Source organism: Apostichopus japonicus, chromosome 20 (genome assembly GCF_037975245.1).
Source record: "Apostichopus japonicus isolate 1M-3 chromosome 20, ASM3797524v1, whole genome shotgun sequence".
Lineage (NCBI taxonomy): Eukaryota > Metazoa > Echinodermata > Holothuroidea > Aspidochirotida > Stichopodidae > Apostichopus > Apostichopus japonicus.
Genome location: NC_092580.1, coordinates 16,209,686 through 16,223,376, shown reverse-complemented (window position 1 = coordinate 16,223,376; position 13,691 = coordinate 16,209,686). Strand labels below are relative to the sequence as shown.

General features: G+C 30.1%; 1 protein-coding gene and 2 long non-coding RNA genes across 4 annotated transcripts in view; all 3 read right to left on the bottom strand.

Annotated features, from left to right (window-relative positions):
• LOC139961572 (uncharacterized) overlaps positions 1–13,691 on the bottom strand; it is a 189,395-nt gene that overhangs the window by 26,230 nt on the left and 149,474 nt on the right. The window lies entirely within an intron of this gene.
• Positions 5,911–8,643, bottom strand: LOC139961811 (uncharacterized). 2 transcript variants are annotated; one of them, XR_011791026.1, is made up of 4 exons: positions 7,450–8,643; positions 7,102–7,324; positions 6,508–6,848; positions 5,913–6,355 (listed from the first exon to the last, which is right to left on the bottom strand). It is a non-coding gene; the product is annotated as an uncharacterized lncRNA (long non-coding RNA). The 2 variants fall into 2 exon arrangements; XR_011791025.1 differs by having other exon boundaries at positions 5,911–6,355; positions 7,102–8,641.
• Positions 9,806–13,691, bottom strand: part of LOC139961719 (uncharacterized) — a 66,284-nt gene continuing 62,398 nt past the window's right edge. Inside the window, exon 3 of the long non-coding RNA XR_011790971.1 lies at positions 9,806–12,853. This is a non-coding gene — a long non-coding RNA (uncharacterized lncRNA). The remainder of the gene's footprint in view (positions 12,854–13,691) is intronic.

The window sequence follows — 13,691 nt, the reverse complement described above, 5'->3', positions numbered from 1 at the left end:
TAAGTAAAGTGAATAATGTTATTAAAGGAAATGAAGTAATTAAACTAAATAAAGTAAATAAAATAAGTAAAATAACTAAAGGAAAATAAAGTAAATAAAGTAACTAGAGTAAATATCTTTAAAAAATTAATAAAGTAACTAAAGTACATAAAGTAAAGAAAGTAAAGAAAGTAAATAAGGTAAATAAAGTAAAGAAAGTAAATAAAGTTAATATAGTAAACAAATGAAATAAAGTAAATACAGTACTGTATATGAAGTATATAATGTAAATATAGTAAATCAAGTAAATCAACTAAAGAAAGTAAATACGATATGCAATTGTATATACAAGCTACACACACACATGCACGCATATACATATATGTAAAGTAAGTAAGTATATATATATATATATCAAAACCACACACACGCACACATATAAATAACATAAATAAAGTAAATAAAGAACATAAAGTTCATAAACTAACTTTAAAGTAACTTTAAAGTAAATAAAATAAATACAGTAAAAAAAGTAAATATGCAATTAAGTATATAAAGTATATAATGTATATCATGTAAGTTTAGTAAATATGGTAAAGAAAGTAAACAAAGTTAATAAAGCAAATAAAGTAAATAAAGTATTAAAGTAAATGTAGTCACATTTGTCACCAGTATCGAACAATGGCGAACTCTGTTTTGGTGACAAATATTGGCACACTCTATAGAGATCTGTATTGAGAAGCCGGATCTCGAAAGAGAAACTTCAAAAAGACTCTGTTATATGAACTTGAACGACAAAGGCAATAAGGCAATTACGACAAAGGCCGGATCTTGAAAGAGAAACTTCGAAAAGACTCTGTTATATGAACTTGAACGACAAAGGCAATAAGGCAATAAAGTAAATAAAGTAAATAAAATAAATAAAGTAACTCAAGTAACTAAAGTAAATAACATAAATTACATAAATAACATAAAATAAAGTAAATTAGGTAAATAAAGTAAAATACAGTACTGTATATAAAGTATATAATGTAAATATAGTAAATGAAGTAAATAAAGTAAATAAGGTAAATGTAGGCACATTTGTCACCAGTATCGAACAATGGCGAATTCTGTTTTGGTGACAAATATTGGCACACTCTATAGAGATCTGTATTAAGAAGCCGGATCTCGAAAGGGAAACTTGGAAAAGACTAAATGTATATACAAGCCATACACACACGCAAATATATACATATATATATATATACAAACCACACACACACTCACACGCATATATATATATATATATGTATATATATATAAAATAAATAAATACAGTAAATAAACTAATTAAAGTAAATAGAGTAAATAGGGTAAATAAAGTAAATGAAATAAGTAAAGTAAAAAAAAGTAAAGAAAATAAATAAAGTTAATCAAGTAAATAAAGTAAATTCAGTTAATGCAGTAATAAAGTAAACAACGTAAGTAACATAAATAAAGTAAATATGCAATTGTATATACAAGCCCCACACACACACACGCACAAACGCACATATATATATAAAGTAAGTAAAGTATATATACAAACCACACACACGCACACATATAAATAACATAAATAAAGTAAATAAAGAAAATAAAGTAAATAAGTTAATAAAGTAAATAACCGAAATAAAGTAAAGAAAGTAAATAAAGGAAGTAAAGTAAATAAAGTTAATTAAGAAAATAAAGTAAATAACATAAATTACATAAATAACATAAAATTAAGTAAATAAAGTAAAATACAGTACTGTATATAAAGTATATAATGTTAATATAGTAAATGAAGTAAATAAGGTAAATAAAGTATATCATGTAAATTTAGTAAATAAAGTAAAGAAAGTAAATAAATTTAAGAAAGTAATGAAAGTATATCATGTAAATTTAGTAAATAAAGTAAATAAAGTAAATACAGTAAATAAAGTAAATAAAGTAAATAAAGTAAATACAGTAAATAAAGTAAAGAAAGTAAATAACGTCAATAAAAAAAAAAAAAGGAAAGAAAGTAAATAATGTTAATCAAGTAAAGAAAGTAAATTGAGTTAATGCAGTAATAAAGTAAACAACGTAAGTAACATAAATAAAATAAATATGCAATTGTATATACAAGCCCCACACACACATACACACACGCACAAATGCACACATATATAAAGTAAGTAAAGTATATATACAAACCACACACACGCACACATATAAATAACATAAAGTAAATAAAGAAAATAAAGTAAATAAGTTAATAAAGTAAATAACGTAAATAACATAAATAACCTAAATAACCGAAATAAAGTAAATAAAGTAAATAAAGTTAATACAGTAAACAAAGAAAATAAGTAAATTACATAAATTACATAAATAACATAAAATAAAGTAAATTAGCTAAATAAAGTAAAATACAGTACTGTATATAAAGTATATAATGTAAATATAGTAAATGAAGTAAATAAAGTAAATAAGGTAAATGTAGGCACATTTGTCACCAGTATCGAACAATGGCGAATTCTGTTTTGGTGACAAATATTGGCACACTCTATAGAGATCTGTATTGAGAAGCCGGATCTCGAAAGGGAAACTTCGAAAAGACTAAATGTATATACAAGCCATACACACACGCAAATATATACATATATATATATATACATAGAACTCTATATATAATTGTATATACAAACCACACACACACACTCACACGCATACATATGTATGTATATATATATATATGTTTATATATATATATATGTTTATATATATATATATGTTTATATATATATATATGTTTATATATATATATATATATATATATATATATATATATATATATATATATATATATATATATATGTATATATAAAATAAATAAATAAATACAGTAAATAAACTAATTAAAGTAAATAGAGTAAATAGGGTAAATAAAGTAAATGAAATAAGTAAAGTAAAAAAAAGTAAAGAAAATAAATTAAGTTAATCAAGTAAAGAAAGTAAATAAAGTCAATTAAGTTAATGCAGTAATAAAGTAAATAAAGTAAACAACGTAAGTAACATAAATAAAGTAAATATGCAATTGTATATACAAGCCCCACACACTCACGCACAAACGCACACATATATAAAGTAAGTAAAGTATATATACAAACCACACACACGCACACCTATAAATAACATAAAGTAAATAAAGAAAATAAAGTAAATAAGTTAATAAAGTAAATAACCGAAATAAAGTAAATAAAGTAAATAAAGTTAATAAAGTAAATTACATAAATAACATAAAATAAAGTAAATTAGGTAAATAAAGTAAAATACAGTACTGTATATAAAGTATATAATGTAAATATAGTAAATGAAGTAAATAAAGTAAATAAGGTAAATGTAGGCACATTTGTCACCAGTATCGAACAATGGCGAATTCTGTTTTGGTGACAAATATTGGCACACTCTATAGAGATCTGTATTAAGAAGCCGGATCTCGAAAGGGAAACTTTGAAAAGACTAAATGTATATACAAGCCATACACACACGCAAATATATACATATAAATATATATACATAGAACTCTATATATAATTGTATATACAACCACACACTCACACGCATACATATGTTTATATATATATATATATATATATATATATATAAAATAAATAAATACAGTAAATAAACTAATTAAAGTAAATAGAGTAAATAGGGTAAATAAAGTAAATGAAATAAGTAAAGTAAAAAAAAGTAAAGAAAATAAATTAAGTTAATCAAGTAAAGAAAGTAAATAAAGTAACCTAAAGTTAATGCAGTAATAAAGTAAATAAAGTTAACAACGTAAGTAACATAAATAAAGTAAATATGCAATTGTATATACAAGCCCCACACACACACACGCACAAACGCACCCATATATAAAGTAAGTAAAGTATATATACAAACCACACACACGCACACATATAAATAACATAAATAGAGTCAATAAAGAAAATAAAGTAAATAAGTTAACGTAAATAACGTAAATAACCGAAATAAAGTAAATAACATAAATTACATAAATAACATAAAATAAAGTAAATTAGGTAAATAAAGTAAAATACAGTACTGTATATAAAGTATATAATGTAAATATAGTAAATGAAGTAAATAAAGTAATGAAGTAAATAAGGTAAATGTAGGCACATGAGTATCGAACAATGGCGAATTCTGTTTTGGTGACAAATATTGGCACACTCTAAAGAGATCTGTATTGAGAAGCCGGATCTCGAAAGGGAAACTTCGAAAAGACTAAATGTATATACAAGCCATACACACACGCAAATATATACATATATATATATACATAGAATTCTATATATAATTGTATATACAAACCACACACACACACTCACACGCATACATATGTTTATATATATATATATATATATATATATATATATATATATAAAATAAATAAATAAATACAGTAAATAAACTAATTAAAGTAAATAGAGTAAATAGGGTAAATAAAGTAAATGAAATAAGTAAAGTAAAAAAAAGTAAAGAAAATAAATTAAGTTAATCAAGTAAAGAAAGTAAATAAAGTCAATTAAGTTAATGCAGTAATAAAGTAAATAAAGTAAACAACGTAAGTAACATAAATAAAGTAAATATGCAATTGTATATACAAGCCCCACACACACACACGCACAAACGCACACATATATAAAGTAAGTAAAGTATATATACAAACCACACACACACGCACACATATAAATAATATAAGTAAATAAAGAAAATAAAGTAAATAAGTTAATAAAGTAAATAACCTGAATAACCGAAATAAAGTAAATAAAGTTAATAAAGTAAATAACATAAAATAAGGTAAATTAGGTAAATAAAGTAAAATACTGTACTGTATATAAAGTATATAATGTAAATATAGTAAATGAAGTAAATAAAGTAATGAAGTAAATAAGGTAAATGTAGGCACATTTGTCACCAGTATCGAACAATGGCGAATTCTGTTTTGGTGACAAATATTGGCACACTCTAAAGAGATCTGTATTGAGAAGCCGGATCTCGAAAGGGAAACTTCGAAAAGACTAAATGTATATACAAGCCATACACACACGCAAATATATACATATATATATACATAGAACTCTATATATAATTGTATATACAAACCACACACACACACTCACACGCATACATATGTTTATATATATATTTATATATATATATATATATATATATATATATATAAAATAAATAAATACAGTAAATAAAGTAAATAGAGTAAATAGGGTAAATAAAGTAAATGAAATAAGTAAAGTAAAAAAAAGTAAAGAAAATAAATTAAGTTAATCAAGTAAAGAAAGTAAATAAAGTCAATTAAGTTAATGCAGTAATAAAGTAAATAAAGTAAACAACGTAAGTAACATAAATAAAGTAAATATGCAATTGTTTTTACAAGCCCCACACACACACACACACACACGCACAAACGCACACATATATAAAGTAAGTAAAGTATATATACAAACCACACACACGCACACATATAAATAACATAAATAAAGTCAATAAAGAAAATAAAGTAAATAAGTTAATAAAGTAAATAACGTAAAGCATAAATAACCTAAATAACCGAAAGAAAGTAAATAAAGTAAGTAAGTAAAGTAAATAACATAAATTACATAAAATTACATAAAATTAAGTAAATAAAGTAAAATACAGTACTGTATATAAAGTATTTAATGTAAGTAATGTAAATATAGTAAATGAGGTAAATAAAGTAAATAAAATAAATAACGTAAATAACATAAATAAAGTATTTAATGTAAATTTAATAAATATGGTAAATGTGGTAAATAAAGTAAATAAAAAAAATAAAGTAAATAGAGTAAATAGAGTAAATCAAGTTAATCAATTAAATCAAGTAAATAAAGTTTATATGGTAAATAGAGTAAATACTAGTAATAGAGTAAATAGAGTAAAAAGATTAAATGGAGTAAATTTGAAGAGAAAAAATACGAAGTAAAATTCTGATGTGGACAGATACTATGAATTTTACGTTAGCAATTTAAGACGTGTAGTATTAAATAATGTGATATCCTTGTAATAAACCGACAAGAGATATGGATATTCCAGCTCTGCTTTCTCATTGATGTACTAGTTACTCCTTGTAGTATAGTCTACACATCCTCACCCTACACAATTCACAGTGGTAGATTAATGATGGAAGGTCGATCAAACATCTTCTATGTGGTTGCAGGTATTTTCTTCCAGTTCATCTTCATTGAGAAATTACGAATTCACAGTGGTTTGATTATTGATGGAAGGTCGATCAAATATCTTGGAGGTGGTTGCAGGTATTTTCTTCCAGTTCATCTTCAGGCTGCCGAGAAACGAGAGAATAATTACTTAAAAATATATTAAAGCAATCTTTGGATATGGGTTCCTCTCGTACAGTTATGTTCAAGTATTTTTAAAGTATTTTAGAAGTATTAATCAATGCGTCATTTAGGAACAAATTTATCTGGTACTGACATGGATGATCCACCAATTCCCAGAAATGGCTCCTGGAATCAATTTAATCCTTGTACACCCGCTGATTTAATTACTTTATACTATGAAGACTGGGTGATAGGACGGGAAATGGCAGAGTTCCTGGTGGCTGCTAGCGGTCACTTCCTCTGGCGGAGGCTGCAATCGGTCATTTCATCTAGTGGAGGCTGCAAGCAATCACTTTATATAGCGGAGACTACAAGTGTTCAGTTCATCTGGCGGAGACTAGATGCCTTTCAGTTCATCTAGCGTTGGCTGGTGATTGCTGGCTGGTATAGGTAGTTCGTGGTTGGTGGATGGAGAAATAAACTTCGAACTTGGAACTAGATGAGAACAATCAATCATTTCTATATAAAGTGATGCATTTATATGTTATGTAAACACGCACAAAAATTCGCACAATAATCTATAGTAAAATCAATTGCAATACAAACACACATAAGTAATAATTATTTTGCTCATGGCAAAAGGCTAGTGGCTGGTGACTAGTGGTCGGTGGATGGTGCCATATTTCATTTTCCTGAAAACACTCAACAAAATATATAGTAAATTCATTGCAATAACAAACACACATACTTTATTACTCTTTTGCTCGTGCAAAAAGGCTGGTGACTTGTAGCTGGTGACTGGTGGTCGGTGGCAGCTGGAGCTTGATGATGGTGGTATTTTGTGGTTGGTGGCTGGGTAGTCTGGAGGAAGTTGGCTGGTGGTGGCTAGTGGTCAAGGAAGATGGAGCTGGTCGATGGTGGTATTTGGTAGTTGGTGGCTGGGGACGTCTGGAACATCTATAAAATATTAACTAGAAACGAACAGTCAGGCATTTCTTTAAAAAATGATGCAATATTTTTTTTTAAACACTCTTTAAATTGGCATAAAAATATATATAGTAAACTCATTGCAATACAAACACATAAACGTTATTACCCTATTGCTCGTGGCAAAATGCTGGGGGAAGGTAGCTGGTGACTTGTGGAAGGTGGTTGGTGGTATTGGTGTCTGGGGACGTCTGAAACATCTATAAAATATAAACTAGAAACGAACAGTCAGGCATTTCTTTAAAAAATGATGCAATATTTTTTTTTAACACTCTTCAAATTGGCATAAAAATATATAAAGTAAACTCATTGCAAGACAAACATAGAAACGTTATTACTCTTTTGCTCATGGCAAAAGGCTGGGGGACGGTAGCTGGTGACTTGTGGAAGGTGGTTGGTGGTATTGGTGTCTGGGGACGTCTGGAACATCTATAAAATATAAACTAGAAACGAACAGTCAGACATTTCTTTAAAAAATGATGCAATATTTTTTACACTCTTCAAATTGGCATAAAAATATATAAAGTAAACTCATTGCAATACAAACACATCAACGTTATTACCCTATTGCTCGTGGCAAAAAGCTGGGGGAAGGTAGCTGGTGACTTGTGGAAGGTGGTATTGGTGTCTAGGGACGTCAGGAACATCTATAAAATATAAACTAGAAACGAATAATCAGGCATTTCTTTAAAAAAATGATGCAACATTTTTTTTAACACTCTTCAAATTGGCATGAAAAATATATAGTAAAATCATTGCAATATAAACACATAAACGTTATTACCCTATTGCTCGTGGCAAAAGGCTGGGGGAAGGTAGCTGGTGACTTGTGGAAGGTGGTTGGTGGTATTGGTGTCTGGGGACGTCTGAAACATCTATAAAATATAAACTAGAAACGAACAGTCAGGCATTTCTTTAAAAAATGATGCAATATTTTTTTTTAACACTTTTCAAATTGGCATAAAAATATATAAAGTAAACTCATTGCAATACAAACATAAAAAGGTTATTACTCTTTTGCTCATGGCAAAAGGCTGGGGGACGGTACCTGGTGACTTGTGGAAGGTGGTTGGTGGTATTGGTGTCTGGGGACGTCTGGAACATCTATAAAATATAAACTAGAAACGAACAGTCAGACATTTCTTTAAAAAATGATGCAATATTTTTTACACTCTTCAAATTGGCATAAAAATATATAAAGTAAAGTCATTGCAATACAAACACATCAACGTTATTACCCTATTGCTCGTGGCAAAAGGCTGGGGGAAGGTAGCTGGTGACTTGTGGAAGGTGGTATTGGTGTCTGGGGACGTCAGGAACATCTATAAAATATAAACTAGAAACGAATAATCAGGCATTTCTTTAAAAAAAAATGATGCAACATGTATTGGTGTCTGGGGACGTCTGAAACATCTATAAAATATAAACTAGAAACGAACAGTCAGGCATTTCTTTAAAAAATGATGCAATATTCTTTTTTAACACTCTTCAAATTGGCATAAAAATATATAAAGTAAACTCATTGCAATACAAACATAAAAAGGTTATTACTCTTTTGCTCATGGCAAAAGGCTGGGGACGGTAGCTGGTGACTTGTGGAAGGTGGTTGGTGGTATTGGTGTCTGGGACGTCTGAAAACATCTATAAAATATAAACTAGAAACGAACAGTCAGGCATTTCTTTATGATGCAATATTTTTTTTTAAACACTCTTCAAATTGGCATAAAAATATATATAGTAAAATCATTGCAATACAAACACATAAACGTTATTACCCTATTGCTCGTGGCAAAAGGCTGGGGGAAGGTAGCTGGTGACTTGTGGAAGGTGGTATTGGTGTCTGGGGACGTCTGAAACATCTATAAAATATAAACTAGAAACGAACAGTCAGGCATTTCTTTAAAAAATGATGCAATATTTTTTTTAACACTCTTCAAATTGGCATAAAAATATATAAAGTAAACTCATTGCAATACAAACATAAAAAGGTTATTACTCTTTTGCTCATTGCAAAAGGCTGGGGGACGTAGCTGGTGATTTGTGGAAGGTGGTTGGTAGTATTGGTGTCTGGGACGTCTGAAAACATCTATAAAATATAAACTAGAAACGAACAGTCAGACATTTCTTTAAAAAATGATGCAATATTTTCTTTTTAACACTCTTCAAATTGACATAAAAAAATATAGTAAAATCATTGCAATACAAACACATAAACGTTATTACCCTATTGCTCGTGGCAAAAGGCTGGGGGAAGGTAGCTGGTGACTTGTGGAAGGTGGTATTGGTGTCTGGGGACGTCAGGAACATCTATAAAATATAAACTAGAAACGAACAATCAGGCATTTCTTTAAAAAAATGATGCAACATTTTTTTTTAACACTCTTCAAATTGGCATGAAAAATATATAGTAAAATCATTGCAATATAAATACATAAACGTTATTACCCTATTGCTCGTGGCAAAAGGCTGGGGGAAGGTAGCTGGTGACTTGTGAAGGTGGTTGGTAGTATTGGTGTCTGGGGACGTCTGGAAACATCTATAAAACATAAACTAGAAACGAACAGTCAGGCATTTCTTTAAAAAATGATGCAATATTTTTTTTAAACACTTCAAATTGGCATGAAAATATATATAGTAAACTCATTCCAATACAAACACATAAACGTTATTACCCTATTGCTCGTGGCAAAAGGCTGGGGGAAGGTAGCTGGTGACTTGTGGAAGGTGGTTGGTAGTATTGGTGTCTGGGGACGTCTGAAACATCTATAAAATATAAACTAGAAACGAACAGTCAGGCATTTCTTTAAAAAATGATGCAATATTCTTTTTTAACACTCTTCAAATTGGCATAAAAATATATAAAGTAAACTCATTGCAATACAAACATAAAAAGGTTATTACTCTTTTGCTCATGGCAAAAGGCTGGGGACGGTAGCTGGTGACTTGTGGAAGGTGGTTGGTGGTATTGGTGTCTGGGACGTCTGAAAACATCTATAAAATATAAACTAGAAACGAACAGTCAGGCATTTCTTTATGATGCAATATTTTTTTTTAAACACTCTTCAAATTGGCATAAAAATATATATAGTAAAATCATTGCAATACAAACACATAAACGTTATTACCCTATTGCTCGTGGCAAAAGGCTGGGGGAAGGTAGCTGGTGACTTGTGGAAGGTGGTATTGGTGTCTGGGGACGTCTGAAACATCTATAAAATATAAACTAGAAACGAACAGTCAGGCATTTCTTTAAAAAATGATGCAATATTTTTTTTAACACTCTTCAAATTGGCATAAAAATATATAAAGTAAACTCATTGCAATACAAACATAAAAAGGTTATTACTCTTTTGCTCATTGCAAAAGGCTGGGGGACGTAGCTGGTGATTTGTGGAAGGTGGTTGGTAGTATTGGTGTCTGGGACGTCTGAAAACATCTATAAAATATAAACTAGAAACGAACAGTCAGACATTTCTTTAAAAAATGATGCAATATTTTCTTTTTAACACTCTTCAAATTGACATAAAAAAATATAGTAAAATCATTGCAATACAAACACATAAACGTTATTACCCTATTGCTCGTGGCAAAAGGCTGGGGGAAGGTAGCTGGTGACTTGTGGAAGGTGGTATTGGTGTCTGGGGACGTCAGGAACATCTATAAAATATAAACTAGAAACGAACAATCAGGCATTTCTTTAAAAAAATGATGCAACATTTTTTTTTAACACTCTTCAAATTGGCATGAAAAATATATAGTAAAATCATTGCAATATAAACACATAAACGTTATTACCCTATTGCTCGTGGCAAAAGGCTGGGGGAAGGTAGCTGGTGACTTGTGAAGGTGGTTGGTAGTATTGGTGTCTGGGGACGTCTGGAAACATCTATAAAACATAAACTAGAAACGAACAGTCAGGCATTTCTTTAAAAAATGATGCAATATTTTTTTTAAACACTTCAAATTGGCATGAAAATATATATAGTAAACTCATTCCAATACAAACACATAAACGTTATTACCCTATTGCTCGTGACAAAAGGCTGGGGGAAGGTAGCTGGTGACTTGTGGAAGGTGGTTGGTGGTATTGGTGTCTGGGGACGTCTGAAACATCTATAAAATATAAACTAGAAACGAACAGTCAGGCATTTCTTTAAAAAATGATGCAATATGTTTTTTTTTAACACTCTTCAAATTGGCATAAAAATATATAAAGTAAACTCATTGCAATACAAACATAAATAGGTTATTACTCTTTTGCTCATGGCAAAAGGCTGGGGGACGGTAGCTGGTGACTTTTGGAAGGTGGTTGGTGGTATTGGTGTCTGGGACGTCTGAAAACATCTATAAAATATAAACTAGAAACGAACAGTCAGGCATTTCTTTAAAAAATGATGCACTATTATTTTTACATTCTTCAAATTGTCATAAAAATATATATAGTAAAATCATTGCAATATAAACACATAAACGTTATTACCCTATTGCTCGTGGCAAAATGCTGGGGGAAGGTAGCTGGTGACTTGTGGAAGGTGGTTGGTAGTATTAGTGTCTGGGGACGTCTGAAACATCTATAAACTAGAAACGAACAGTCAGGCATTTCTTTAAAAAATGATGCTCTTCTTTTTTTTTTACACTTCAAATTGGCATAAAAATATATATTGTAAACTCATTGCAATGCAAACACATAAACGTTATTACCCTATTGCTCGTGGCAAAAGGCTGGGGGAAGGTAGCTGGTGACTTGTGGAAGGTGGTATTGGTGTCTGGGGACGTCTGAAACATCTATAAAATATAAACTAGAAACGAACAGTCAGGCATTTCTTTAAAAAATGATGCTCTTTTTTTTACACTCTTCAAATTGGCATAAAAATATATATAGTAAACTCATTGCAATGCAAACACATAAACGTTATTACCCTATTGCTCGTGGCAAAAGGCTGGGGGGAAGGTAGCTGGTGACTTGTGGAAGGTGGTTGGTGGTATTGGTGTCTGGGGACGTCTGAATCATCTATAAAATATCAACTTGAAACAAACAATCAGGCATTTTCTTTAAAAAAATGATGCAATATTTTTTTTAACACTCTTCAAATTGGCATAAAATATATAAAGTAAACTCACTGCAATACAAACATAGACACGTTATTACTCTTTTGCTCATGGCAAAAGGCTAGCTGGTGACTTGTGGAAGGTGGTTGGTGGTATTGGTGTCTGGGGACGTCTGGAGCATCTATTAAATATAAACTACAAAGAACAATCAGGCATTTCTTTAACAAATCTGCATAAAAAATATATGATAACATTATTGCAATACACACACTAACTTTATTACTCTTTTGCTCGTGGCAAAAGGCTGGAGGATGATGGAAAACCTGCAGCACATACAATAAGCAAACTTTTCAAAATGATACCACTACTACACCGTTCTTTGTTTTTCTTCTGTTTAGTTCATAGCCTGGTTCCTTTCGTTCTTCCGATTTGTCGGCTTGGTCCTCGTCCGCATTGTCATCGTTCTAGAAGCAAACCAGTAGAATTGTACGTTAAGTTTCTCCTTAATTTTGTTTCGAGTTTACCCTAAATTTAAATTGCAATAGTCGTAATACTGCTGGTTGGTATAAAGTTAGGGAAATCCTTGTACTAAAAATTACTAAAGCACTTACAATTTCCGCCCAACACTGTCTTAAAAATCGTGGATCCCGCCCAGCACTATTTTTATCTAAAATCCCGACATTATTCACAATATATTCAACATAAATTGAAAAAAATAAATTAAAAAAACTAGTATTTGTGTGTGCTTAAAAAGCTACACAAGTGCCGGTATTTGGCATCTCAGCCCCGCCAAGCACTAAATATTACCGCCCAGCACTGTCTTAAAATTCATGAATCCCGCCCAGCACTATTTTCATCTGCAATCCCGACATTATATATTCAACATAAATTGAAAAAAAAAATCAAAAATGTAAATGTTTAGCAAAACTAGTACTTGTGAGTGCTGAAAAAGCTAAACAAATGCCAGTATTTGGCATCTGAGCACCTTCAAAAATCGAAAAACACCCCTCCCCAGGACGGCGATCAGTATACCCGGCACTCAGGAAATCCTGGGCACATCCCTCTGTGTTCATAGGTTACTACAACTATATATAGATTAATCGACAGTAACTTAAAAAACTTGGTCATGTCTTAACATATATAGACGTATAGCCTACTTAACCGCATGAACAAGTATGGTAAAAGATAACATGTTTCTCGTCTTTAATATGAATGGTATCTAAGAACATCAATTAGTAGTAGAGCATTTTAGCTATAGTTTGTTACTGCTCTTTTTAATGAAGACAATAATCCTAAAATCAT